General features: G+C 53.0%; 2 long non-coding RNA genes across 2 annotated transcripts; one reads left to right on the plus strand and one right to left on the minus strand.

The window, feature by feature from the left end:
* Nucleotides 1-1,320: 1,320 nt before the first annotated feature.
* On the plus strand, nucleotides 1,321-4,367 carry LOC144378491 (uncharacterized). The gene is made up of 3 exons (XR_013440210.1): nucleotides 1,321-1,474; nucleotides 1,957-2,315; nucleotides 4,031-4,367. It is a non-coding gene; the product is annotated as an uncharacterized LOC144378491 (long non-coding RNA).
* Nucleotides 3,506-13,143, minus strand: LOC120885809 (uncharacterized). Its single transcript, XR_013440207.1, has 2 exons — nucleotides 10,305-13,143; nucleotides 3,506-4,850 (listed from the first exon to the last, which is right to left on the minus strand). It is a non-coding gene; the product is annotated as an uncharacterized LOC120885809 (long non-coding RNA).
* Between the last annotated feature and the right edge of the window lie 206 nt (nucleotides 13,144-13,349).

Raw genomic sequence — 13,349 nt, forward strand, 5'->3', positions numbered from 1 at the left:
GAGTGATCCTTTGAAAACACAAGATCCCGTCCTTCTCTGATCAAATCCCCAGTGGCCTCTCCATTCCAAACAGGATGAAAGCAAAGTTCTTACAGCACCTACAGTGCCCACCTAATTGGGTGCTGGTGCCTCTGTGACCTATCTTGTCCCACTAGCCCCTCTGCTCCTGTATTCCCAGCCTATCTGTAATTCTTTGAACATGCTTAGTGGCTTCTGCCCCAGGGCCTTTGTGCTTGCTCTGCCCAGAATCCTCTGCCTGCTGAGAAATCTGCATGGTGCTCTCTCTGTCCTCGCCTCTCTCTACTTGCAGGTGTTCTTATTAGAGAGAACCCTCTGTCTCTGTATAAGGAGCCATATCCCTCACTGGCCCTCTGCCCCTTCCTGCTCTACCCCTTACTTGCTGTATTTTTGTCCACAATACCTAGCACCCTCTGACCCTGGGTCAGGGCTATGAGGACAGGGACCTTGCCTGACTCGTGAGCTGCTGTATCCCAAGAGCGCAGTACAATGCACACAGTGGGTCCTCATCAGCAGGTGTCCAGGGAGTCAGTATTGAGGGAGCCTGCTCAGCGTGCCCATCTGCGAGGCGGCCGCGGCCTGTCAGTGTCTCTGAGCTGTGAACTCGCGGAGCTGCGTCTTTCCCACAGGAGAGGACGTCGCTGTCGCAACAGCCTCAGAACCAGCGGCTCTAGGTGGACTTACTGGGTGATACCATGACCTGTTCCCAAACTGGAGAGCTACGTCTTGTCCCCATTTCTGCTATGGTCCCCTCAAGAGCCCACCCCACTGCTGAACCTCCAGCCGGTATCTCTATTGCCAGGGATGCCATTTGCCCTGGGCCCAGGTGGGGGCTTCTGCAGTGCTGGGGAAGAGTGCCGCCGCTCGTCCTGGGAGGCTGGGCTTGCTGGCCACGGGCCACAGAACCAAGAGCAACTTCGCTACGAGATTAACCTGCCCCCAGCCTGCCTCTCCAAGCTAGAATCTTTCCTTCCTCCACTCTCACCAGCTGGCCTGGCAGTGACATCTGGCAGCGCTGCACTGATTCCCAGGCTTTTTCTGTGCGTTGCCATGGAAATGGGCCCCTGGTACCCCAGAAAAATATATTCCAGTGTTGTTCATTCCCACACCTGATTGCCTTCCCAGAGCCCAGAACACACACGCCCACGTGCACACACACAGTGACCTCAGTGCGAAGGGCTCTAACTGCCCGGTGACACCGCATGGGAATGAGCGAGTCACACGGCAGGCACTTGAGACTCACATGGGCTGCTGTGTGGCTCACGTGCGGGGGGTGGGGTTGGGGGTGGGGGGTAACCTTGACTCACAAGTGCATGGCTCCTGGCAGGAGTCGCTCTAGCTCCTCCTGCATCCCGCCAGGAAGCCCATCCAGGAGGGAGGCTTTTGCTTTCCTGTGAAATCAAATCTTTGTTCTAGGTCCACTCAGGCGAAGGGGAAAGTCACGGCCTTGCTTTAGGTAAGGACCATAGCAACCACGATTCCCTCTTAGCATGCCTGCCGCTTCACACAGCAGGCACCTCCCGTTCCTGGGCTGAGGAGGACCCGGCTGGCCTCAGGGACCTGCTGTGTTCCCTGACCTTCCTGGGGGGCCTGCCCTGCGAGGCTGAGGAGGGGCCTTGTATACTGCAGGAGCCTCAGGGGAAATTCCTTGGGTTGACAGATGAGCTCTGTCCATGTGTGCAACGCACAAGTACATGCTTCCCATACACACACGTGTGTGTGTGTGTGTGTGTGTGTGTGTGTGTGCACAGGCTCATCTCGTCTAGGCCTGCAGAGATCCTCTGGTTATCCCCCACCCAGACATCCCAGCCCACTTATCTCCCAGGCAATATGGGCTCCACCGACACCTTTCTTTTAGTACACACACCTGCCAGCACAGACTCACGTGGGCAGAGGATTTATAGAGTGCTCAACCCTTTTCCGTGTCCTTTTGCAAAGATCCTGAAAAACCAAAAATAAACACTGATGACCATTGCAGAGTGAGGCGCTACTCCACCCACCCAGGGGCTTACAAAGGCGGGGACCAAATCGAGCTCTCCAGCCCTCGGCGCAACCGTGACTCGAGGTCCCGAGGCCCACAGTGTTGGAAGCAGGTCTGAGAGAGAGGTCTGCGCTCCAGATCACAGCAGCTTCTTTCACAACAGCCAAGAGGTGGAAGCCACCGAGGATCCGTCCACGGATGGATGAGTAAAGAAAAAAATATGTGGTTCATATACCATGGAATGTTACTCATTCTTAAAAGAGAGGTCACTCCGACCCACGCTACAACACGGAGGGCGCTTGCTGACGTGACACAGGTGGGCAGGACTGAGGGGTGTAGGAGGAAGGTGCTCTGCTCCCGGGAGGCGCAGGGTGCTGTGGCACTTCCTGTTGGTGTGTGGCTGGCAGCCCTGGGAGGGCCTCCCGGAGCACTCAGCCTGGGCACCTGGAATCCGGGGGAAACATACGGGGCTGGTGGTTGTCCCCATCCAAGAGGCCCAAGGACAAAAAGAGGCTAGGCTGGCCAGCTACTTGGACTGTCACCAGAGGAGGGACACTGAGGTGGCCATGGCCAATACTCTGGCATGACTGGGCAGAGAACAGGGGAGAATCTTCCCTGAATATGTGGATCATGTGCAAAGGGAGTCCTGGTGGGAAGTTTTGCCCCAAAAAGGCCACCCGGATGCAAAGAATCCCAGAAGTCCTCAGGGGTGGGCAGCTGGCCAGCCCGACAGCAGAGATGACCCCTGCCTTGTAGGAATCGCAGCCGCAAGGTCCCCAAGGGAACCTTGAACCCAGAGTGTCCACAATAGTCAGGCTTGAACCTCTGCTGAGCCAGGGGGGTTGGGGGGACCAACCCCAGCCCAGGAACTGGGGGTCAGCTCTCTAAACCTCTTCCACATCGCCTGGACACACCTCAGAAGGCCTACGGAGTGGGAAAGGGAAGGAGCACCTCTTTCCCAGGTGGGATCTTCTGTCCAGCCCCAGGGGCAAGTGGTCAAGGCGAGGGACACCTGATAGTTTCTCCATCATAGATGGGGTTTTAATCATGGAGATGAGGCGGTTCTTGAGATGCCAGGATGTGGGACAGTGTCTGAGTTCCTACCTCTCCAAGATCTCCTCGGCCAGGCAGGGAGACAGCGGTCCCACCAGCATTTTGCAAGGACAGTCATTTCAAAACATGGATGTCCTAGAGGCCTGGAACCTAAAGAATTCTGCTCTTCTCTGAAGTGCTCCTCCTAGGGACAGAGTGAGCCGGACACGAGGACCCACAGGGACCTGGGTCCCAGCTCACACTCACATCATCCCTCAGACTCTGTTTTTGCTGTGACTGGCTGTTACAGTAAGTTGATTTCTTCCCCTGCAGCACCACACACACACACACACCATTGTCATTTGGTTTTGTTGCAAACTGACCACAGCCAAATTAGGAAAGAGGGTTCCAGCAACCACAACAAAAAGACATATTTGTTTCTTTTAGATTTAAGGAAATTAGAAACACAGCACATTTAAGGCCCCACATGATGACTTTATCTTTGAAGTTTTCATAATTTTGGACACAAGAACTGCAGTGCGAGCTTGGGCCACATGTCAGATGGAGCCCCCTGGACACTATCCAGTGTCCACCGCCTCTGACCTATGGGACTCTTTCTTGTGGCACTACCTAAGAAGGTGCCTTTGTAAGATTCTATGTATACAAGGGGGTAATGGCTCATGTACAGCAGGATTTCCGTGGAGATCAAATGTACAACAAAAACCAGGCCCTAACTGTCTAGTCAGGTCCACCAGTTTCCAGCTATCTTGTCCACGTACTGATGGGCAGGAGGTCCTCCGCTGCCAGCTGTGTTGCTCAGTTTTCCAACATCCCTCCCTTGATGGGAGGGAAAGGACTTCAGACTCACTTGTCTTATTCTATTTCTTGACAAGAGCTCTTGCTTATTCTCTGATCTTTTGTTTTGTACCCTTTTGTTCTCAGAAAGCAATATTCGCTCTCTCCTTCTGAACACAGGATTGTTCTTCTTGTTCTTGGCAGATTCCTTCTGTCCCCACCACCATCTCCATCACCTTTGGGATCCTTTTTATCTATTTTTTTTGTTGTTGTTCCTGAGGCTCATGTGGTTGCCTAGAGACTTTGCCTGGTTCCTGTTTAAACTGGGAAGCTGGTGGAAGCCTTTGAGAGGGGGCTTGCTGACCTGAGAGCGGCTCTGCCCGCGGAGCCCGGGGGATGGGTCTGCCCTCGGCTCCTCAGCTTCCTTGGAAGGAGCACGCCAGCCTCCTGCCTCTGGGAGGAGACAACGTGGCTCTCACTGTCCAACGTGAACTTTTCATTTAATATTCCTGCAAAATAAAGTCTCCTGCCCCATCCTGATGATTGCCTAATCCGTCTTTCCAAAGAAAAGAATCCAGTGTGATAGGAGAGATGTTCGCCTGGATTCCCTGGCTGGGTGATGATGGTGGGGTGGGTGGTGGAGGTGATGGTGGTGATGGTGGCAGTGTGTTGGAGACAGTGGTGGAGGTGATGGTGGTGATGATCTTGGTGGTGGTGATGGTGGCAGTGTGCCAGGGACGGCCGTGGAGGTGACGGTGGCACTGATGGCAGTGGAGGTGACGCTGCAGGTGCTGGTGCTGACATCGATACTGTCTTCAGCTCCGCTCCTCCCCCCAGCACCGAGATAACTGGTGTCCAGCTCCTGAGATGCTCCCAGTCCCCCGGCTTCCCTCTCATGGGCGTCCCCATTTGTCAAGGAAGTAACTCTTGACCCCGTCGCTGCCCTTCTAAGAGTGGATGGGCAAGTGGCAGCTCCTGACCTCTCTGCTTTTGTGAACTTGGACCTCTTTAAATTCCATTGTCCCTTTTAGTGGGGTTTGAGGAAAGAGCAGATACAAAAAAAGAAATTAATTTTTCCTTTAAGTGGAAGTTCCCCACTGCACTTTTGATACTTAAGTTTGGCTCCTTTTCATCCTATTTCCTGCCTTTACCCTACTTTTTTTTTTTTTTTTTTTTTTTTTTGATATAAGGAGCAGGCTCCATCTCAGCACACTGAAAGCCCAGTGTGAATAAGACTCTGGGCTCGCCTTGGTCCCAGCCGAGCTCCACATCACAGCTCTGTGTCTCTCAGAAAATGGAAAAGGACTGGGCCACCTTGATTCTTGAGTTTATATATATATATAATATATCTAATTATATATATATATATATATATATATATATATATATATATATATATATATTTTAAATGAAGATATACTGAGACAAAAATGAGGAAAATTAAAAGATATTTTAAACATTTGCATTTGCCAAATTCATTCTTTCAACACTGAAAAAAAATTACAAAGCAATATAATTATGTTCTATTCACGAGATAATTACAGGATTTGTTAAAAGTGATAGTTGGTAACATATAGGCAAAGCGGCCCGGCAATGATCTGTGGGGTAAAACAGTGTGACGAGTGTCTTCTTTGAATTTCATTTCAGCATCCAGAGACAATCTCAGCCTTCTGAGTCCTGTGGTTTCCACAGACAGGCTTCCACCCCCTGTCTGTGCCCTCTCCACAGGTACACCCCTCCTGCCACCAGATGGGACCTGGAACGTGGGCCGGGCAGGCACAGAGGGCAGAGCGGGAGTGAGCGAGTGACCCAGCTGCTTTGCTCCACAGGCCCCGAGTTACCTGTGACCATGTCCCTGGGACTGAATGTCCCCAGGTCCTGCCTGACAGGGAGACAGAAAAGAGGTTAACTAACCCACATGGTTCACCCCTCTTTCTGATGCTTGGACTTCCAGACCTTCACTCCGAGGACTTGGAACATGGGGTGGAGTCCTCCCGTTCCCTGTACCTTAATAGACACTTACATACAAAACAGTCACCATCTTCCTCCTGACTCACCCGATGAAGGGTGGGTTTCTGTTCTCCACACTTTCTTCTACCAGTGAGGCACCACAGGCAGATGCACATGTGCACACAGGCAACCCTCTAAATGAACAGAACGCTGACTCTGAGATCAGACAGGCACGGGTTCAAATCCTGACTCCCCGCCTGCCCTTAACAAGTAGATGACTTTGGCTTTGTCACCACCTCTCTGCTCCAGCTTCATCTGGACAAGTGATTTCATAATATTTTCAACTGCATAAGATGATTTCAGAATAAGATCATGTGAAATGACACATTACAACAACACTGGCTGGAAGTGCCGATCACCATGCCGTCGACATAGTAGGTGCTTGAGAAACCAAAGCCAGATGATTGTCATTGATTCTTTCATTCAACTAACATTTAAGAAGCACCAGGTAATAGGGGGCAAGACAGCGTACCTGTCTCCCAAAAAACGCGTCCTCCAGGGTCAAAGGGGGAGGTGCACACAGGCAATGGGCAGGCTGCATGTCACATGCCCAGGATTTGCCTCTGGGATGCACCAAGGATGAGGGCAGTCAGGACTGCCCAGGAGGATGGACAGGAAGAGCCCAACCGGACGAGCGGTGGTTCAGTGGGCCCTGAAGTTGGGAGAACTTGCAGAAGACAGTTTGATATTCTGCCTTGTTAACTGAGCCTCAAATTACAAGTACTTTTAGTGCTGCTACATAATCTTCCTGTCGTTTTTAATGACTGCATCCTATTACACTGCTTCAAAATACTGTACTTCAAAATACTGTCACCTTTCCCCCGTCATTGGATTTTTAGGTCACCAATTTGGAGCTATCATCGATATCCCTATGATGAACACGCATGTGACAGATTTCCCTCTCGGGAATTATTTCTGTAGGATAAGTTCTGGGTCAAAGGCTAGGAGCCTTTTTCAACAGCTCCTGTGACTCGCTGCCAAGTTGTCATCAAAAGTCTCACATGAGGGAAGTGTCAATTTTACGTATTTTGTCAGCACAGGGAAAACGGGTGCTTCCATGTTGTCTTAGTCTCCATTTCCTTGATAAGGAGAACCTCAAGGCTGCTAGGGGCAGGAGAGGGCTGCGCGCTGACTCAGACCCGGGTTTGGAAGGTCTGTGAGAAGCAGGGTTTGTCTTACTGAAGGGCAGGGGGACCAGGGGCCAGCCAGTGACACGAATGGCTTTCCACCTCTCTTCTATGGCTGGCTAAATGGATAATTGACCTCACAAAAATCACCATCGAATGTATTTAATGGGGGAAATGTTGTCATTTCCAACCCCGACCGCTTTTTTAGGAAGGTGGCAACTGTTAAAGGGGGACTCTTTACTCTTCCACAAGCTCTTTGAAAGGTGTAGAAAAGCACTTGAAACCAGAACACCACCTGTGCATGTTCCATGATTGATTGACAAGTTGCTGTTTGCCTGTGTCCTAGAGCCAACAGGGTTCACCTCCCTTTCTGATGCTTAGACTTCCAGACCTCTACTCCATTTTCTGTTGCTCGAATGAAGTACCCGAGACCAGGTAATTTATAAAGAATAGAAATGTATTTAATAATAAAAATGTTTTGTAGGCAGGGAGTCCCGGGCGTGGTGCCGGCCTCTGTCAGCCTCTGGTGAGGGCCTCCTTGCCACAGCACAACTTGGCGGAGGGCAGCAAGTGAAGGGTCTCTTTCTCCTCTTAGAGTCCCTAATGCCATCGTGGGGCTTCACGCTCATAACCTCGTCCAATACTAGTCTCATCCCTAAGGCCCCACCTCGAAATACCGCTCACGGGAGTTCAGAGACTCCGTTTCCACCTCCTGAACTTGGGGTGCATCTTCCAACCATAGCACCTGTCCACTGTGCCTTAGGGGAGGGGACGGTGAAGGTCACTCAGGATGGAGGGGAAGATTCGAGGAAGTCCGTTCTAGAGGAGGTGAGGAGGGAAGCGCCCCTCTGCTCCCTGAGGTGGCTCCTCAGAGGGGAAGCTGGGGGGAGATGGACAGACCAGCTGCCCAGGACGCTGGCTTCCCCGGCTCAGGGAGGAGCCCTGGGGACGGCCTGGCAGGAGGCTCCTGAGAAAGTGGGACAGGCAGGGTGGAGGGGCGTGTGGCCTGTTTCCCCCGGGTATGGCAGGGAGCCTGGGCAACTGAAGCAGAATCCTGCACACCACTGTGTCCAGCTGGGGCAGGGACAGGAAGAAAGCCCATGCAGGAGGAAGCGGCTGGAGGAGTGAGCCCGGGGAGCGGGGGGGCGGGTGGTGTGAAATATCTGCACCCTCCCTGGGACCCCACCAAGGACCCTGAGTCACTAAGAGAGGCTAGTGTGAGTGGACTCAGGACCAGAGGCAAATGGCTAATCATGGTCCTCAGCAGTGGGAGGCCACACCCTGTCCCGAAGTCCAGTTGAGACTGATCATCCTCAGCAGACCCCCCCCAGGCTGAACCAGACGGTCCACAGCAGGGTGGGTTGCAGGAACCACGCAGCTCCCGTCTACCCGCACCAACTGCCACCTCACGCCACCCACACGCGGGAGGAGGTGCCTCCACCTCTCCATTCACCATTGCTATAAAGAAACGTCCGATGCTAGGTACTTTATAGAGAAGAAAGGTTTATTTAACTCACAGTTTGGAAGGACCAAAGTCCAAATGGCACGATGCCGGCTCTGGTGATGTCCCCCGTGGCTGTGACACAGCATGGAGACTTGCATCGTGACAGAAGCACATTAAAGAGGGGGATCTGACATTCAGACAAGGATGACAGAGAGCTGGAAGGGGCTCTTTCAAAACTCACTCTCAGGGGGTTCCAGGGTTCCAGAAGAGCTACTTGAGGTCCTTCAGAGGGCACGCCCTGCCATGACCTGAAATCCTCCCGGTAGAACCCGCGTCTTAAAGCTCCCGCCATCTCTAACATCATCACTCCGGGGGACCAAGTTGGGCACACTCTATCTCCATCCAAACCATGGGGGGCCAACTACTTGCATCACAGAGGCCAAAGAACTTGGAATTCCCAGGGAATTCTGGGAAGGAGGGAGGAAGCCACGGAGGTGGGAAGGCAGGAGACGACTTGACAGCCCGATGACAAAAGGCTGTGCCCCTGACAAGGTCTCCCTCACTCACCCCAGGACCCAGAGGAGCTCCATCTGGCTGATGCTGGATGCTGGGTGGTGTGTGAAATAGAAAAGGAGCCTCCATTCCCAGCCTCCTCCCTCTGAACCTGAGGATTTTTTGAGATCTCTTCCTTTTCTCCAAGGCGGCCCCACAAGAGAACAATCTTTCCGGGGATCATTTTGAGAATGAGACAAGGAAATGCTTGTAAAACTGACGCCGGTGGCAGGGGGCTGGGAGCAGCAGGTGTCAGCAATGACGGTGCCGATGCTGATGTGTTTCCTACCCCTTGTCCATCTCTCCTCCTCCTGCCCCCAGAGCCCCGCCCAGCCTCAGTGGCGAGTCCCTGGGAGTCTGAGCCAAATGTAATGGTGTAAAACACACCCGATCGCTGAGACTTCAAACAAAATTAAAACCACGTCCACCAGGATTTAGATGGATGCATGTTGAAATGTCAACATTGTAAATATACCGGATATGCTACTGAAGTTAATTTACTCTCTTAATGTGGCTTCTAGAAAATTCTGAATTCCATATGTGGCTTGCATTCTATCTATGGATAGTGCTGCTGCCCTAGACAGCTGACAGCTTTTTGGAAACCGCAAGTGGTCTTTCTACAAGGGTGTGTGTGTGTGTGTGTGTGTGTGTGTGTAGCTGAGCTCTTGCGGGAGGCGGAATGAATCCCGTGGCTGGCCAAATCCTGCCTGAGCTTGATTCTGAGCTTGATGGGAGAGTGCTTCAGAGGCTCTGTGAAGGAGCCTGACCTGATTACATTGTTTAAAAGACACCGGCAGCAGAGTGGAACCGGGGCTGGAGGTGCTCATAAACCCAGCTCCCAGAGAAGCGTTGAAGTGAAGGAGAACCAGAGGACAGTGGCCAGCCCCGTGGGCTCTGGGGCCAGGCTCGTTGGCTGCAGTTCTAGCACTTGTACTAACTAGCTGTGTGACCTCCAGCGAGTTACCTAACTGGGCTGTGTCTTCTTAGCTCGTTCCTCTATAGCGGGGTCTGTTTGATCCTTGGGTTGCTACAAGGTACCCGAGTCAGCGTTGGCTCCCCTAACAATAGGCCAAGTGGTTTATAACAGATGTCGGTTGCAGATCAGGAAGCCTGAGGTCAGGGTGCCAGCCCGCTCAGGCCCTAGCAAGGGCCCTCTTCCAGGATGCACACTGCTGATGGTGTCCCTGTGAAAGGGCACTAATCCTGCCCAACAGCAGGTGCTGGATAAATGCCAAGCCCTCCACAGGGCCAATGGCTGAAGGCACTGGCTGCGGAGACCTGACTGGGGCTGGAACTAGAAAGTGACCCAGCTGTGGGAGGCGCTGTCCCCTGGGCGGACTCACACCTGGGACTCTCCAATCAGCTCCACCGCAGGGTCGGCTGCTTCTGTCCTTGGGCTGGGCTCTGGTGGGCAGGCCGGGCCTGGAGTCTGTTCAACAAACGTCCCAGCCGTTTTCCAGGAGGTTCCTTCGCTCACCCAGTGGCTTCGGTCCAACCTGTTCTCCTTTTGTAGCCGGGATTTTGTTAAGAGTCCAAATTCCAGGCCACCGGTCAGCAGCATGGCCTTGCTGACCACGGGGAGCCCGCCTGGAATGCAACCCCACGGGCTGCCCAGGCCTCCTGCCCTGGGCGGTTCCCAGGGAGGCTGGTAAAGCAGGAAGGAGCTCCAGGCTCTGCACAATGGCTGCCCGGGTTCTTTGTTTTTTTTTTCCTCTGCCCTTTTTTAAAGAATGAGACACACCTGCTACCAGCTGGGACTTCTCTTCCTCAATCTGCTTTACAAATAAATCCAATCCTTGGGCCCGAGCCTTCTATTTATCAAATACTTCATGGTTTACAGAAGATTCCCAATCCTACCACAGGCTTCAGTTTTACAATGGGGTGGGGGATTAGAATTCAGAAAGGGCCAGTGACTGGCTCCAGGACACACAGCCAGGAAATGGCAGGTACAGGGGTTGAGATTTTTCTACAAAGCAAATCAGGCAAAAATAGTGTTTGAGTTCAGTCCTCAGGACTCGGAGCTAGCCCTTCCCTCTGGGAGTGGAAGGAAGGACAGGGTCCCTTGTTCCACGCAGGTGTCATCATGGGGAGGGATTTGTCCTTGGAGGTAGCTCAGGAGTGACCTCACACTATCCTCTCATCACAGTTCAAACCTAGCCCCAGTTTCTCCAGTTCATCATCCACTACACACACACACACACACACACACAAACACACACAAACACACACACACAAACACACACAAACACACACACAAATACACACACAAACACACACACACGCACAAACACACACAAACACACACACAAACACACACACACGCACAAACACACACAAACACACACACAAACACACACAATGCACAAACACACACACAAACACACACATACAAACACACACACACACACACACACACACACACACACACACACATACACAGAGCCCTGGGGATGGAAACCAGCAACCCTACAGTTGAGATGCACCCCCAGATTGCCCCCCCTTTGTATTGGGGTAAAAAAGTGCACGAGGTCCACCTTTTAACAAATTTTCAGGCCTACGGTTCAGGACTGTTAGCTCTGGGCACCCTGTCCTGCAGCAGGTCCCTGGAACTCTTCCACTTGGTGCGACTAAAACTCTCCAGCCGCTGAGCAGCGACCCCAGCAGCCCCCAGCCCGGCTGCCACCTCCGGGCTCTGCTGCTCTGCACTGAACCATCTTGGATCCTCCCAGACGTGGAATCCTGCCGAGCTGCCCTCCTGGGACTGCCTGCTCCATTTTTCAAAGGTCTGTCAAAGTAGCCAGGTCGGAAGCAAGAGCTCTGAGTTCCGTCCCCCGCTCGGCCCCCAGCCTGAGTTTCGATGACCTTAGGCAGATCACTAACCATCCGTCGCCAGGCCTCAGTCTTCTTCTCTGAAGAAAGGGGTGTCGAGCCTTAAAGAGCTGGTGCTCCCCTCTATGCTTCTGAACCTTCCAGAAGACGTTCCAGAAGACATCAGCTTGGCTCTGCCACTGACCACCTGGGCCCAGGGCAATACATGTCCCGACCCTTTACCCTCGGTGCCCTGCTCCACCGGCCTCATCCACAGGTCCCCTGAGGCCTCCCACAGGTGGCCCAGGATCCTCTCCAGGGCCTCAGAGCAGCCTCCCAAGCCTCCCATGCAGTGACAGTGGACACACAGGACACCACAGTGAGGCGCAGTCTCCCTCTGCACCCCCACAGCAGCCCGGGGAGGCCTGGGCACCATCCCAGAGTGGACAGGGCCCGTGGGGGGCAGGTGCCATGTGCTCGTTTCCCTAATTGTCCTGGCTGGTCATTGTTTCTGCTGATTAATTCCCAATGAACACTGGGAGCCCAGCATGGGCCTGATTCTGCAGCTTCCTGGAGCCAGTTCCCAGATCTTTCTGGCATGGCTCCACCCCGGGCCTTCCTGCTTCCACAGCTGCCCCTGAGAGAGGGCCCCGGAGCTCACAGAGAGCCACCCTCCCACGGGACTGTGACACCAGGCCCATTGTCACCATGCTCCATCGGTGGAGACTGAGGCTCAGGGAGGCTGAGTGGCTCCCACTGTCCCACAGCCGGTAAGACCTTGGTGGCGATGAATCTGCCCCACGGGTCTCCAGATGGCCTGTGCATCCGCAAAATGCTGATCTCCGCTTCCTCCTCCAATCGTCAGAACCCACGGCCCTGCCCTCGCAGGACTTGAATTCTTTAGAAGCAACGAGCCCATAGACCAACGGCAGGCCTTGTCTTCCCGAAGGCACATCTGTGACATTCGAGGGGTTTCCAAGCTAGCCGGGGGATCTCCCGGCTGTGTTAGGAATACACAAAGCCATTTGGCTTTTAATAACATGGTGAGAAAACAGTGTGACTTTCAAGTCTTTATTAGGCCCGGAATGCATTTTCCAAAGCAGGAATGAGCTGACACAGGCAGAGTGTCAGCTGGAAAAACAAGGTCTGGGTTAGGTGGCCCAGAAAAGCCCGCTTTGGTGCCCAGAGCTTCCCATTGACTTCAATTGCTGGTTAGCACAGGCCAGCAGAAGCATTGTCCTATCTGTGAATGCGCCGTTGGAAATGACCCCACACAGTTAATGGGGGCTTAATAGCGGCTTGCTTGGTCCTTGGGTTGGGCTCCTGTTGTCATTTTTAGTAAGAAAATTACCCCGTCTGTCATTCCCTTTAAACCCCCCAACAGTAATGATTAGCCAGGCCCAACGAGAACCTGGCCTACCCTTGACCTTGGCTGGATGGAAGCTCGGTGACCCTTTAAAGACTGTGGAATCATTTCATTCTGGCCAGCTAGGGAGGTGAGGTTGGAGCAGACACTTGGTAGAAAATGGCTCATAATTCACATTTGTCTCTTGTTTCCCATTTTTTTTTTCAGAGCCCAGGG

This window comes from Ictidomys tridecemlineatus, chromosome 1 (genome assembly GCF_052094955.1).
Source record: "Ictidomys tridecemlineatus isolate mIctTri1 chromosome 1, mIctTri1.hap1, whole genome shotgun sequence".
Classification (NCBI taxonomy): domain Eukaryota; kingdom Metazoa; phylum Chordata; class Mammalia; order Rodentia; family Sciuridae; genus Ictidomys; species Ictidomys tridecemlineatus.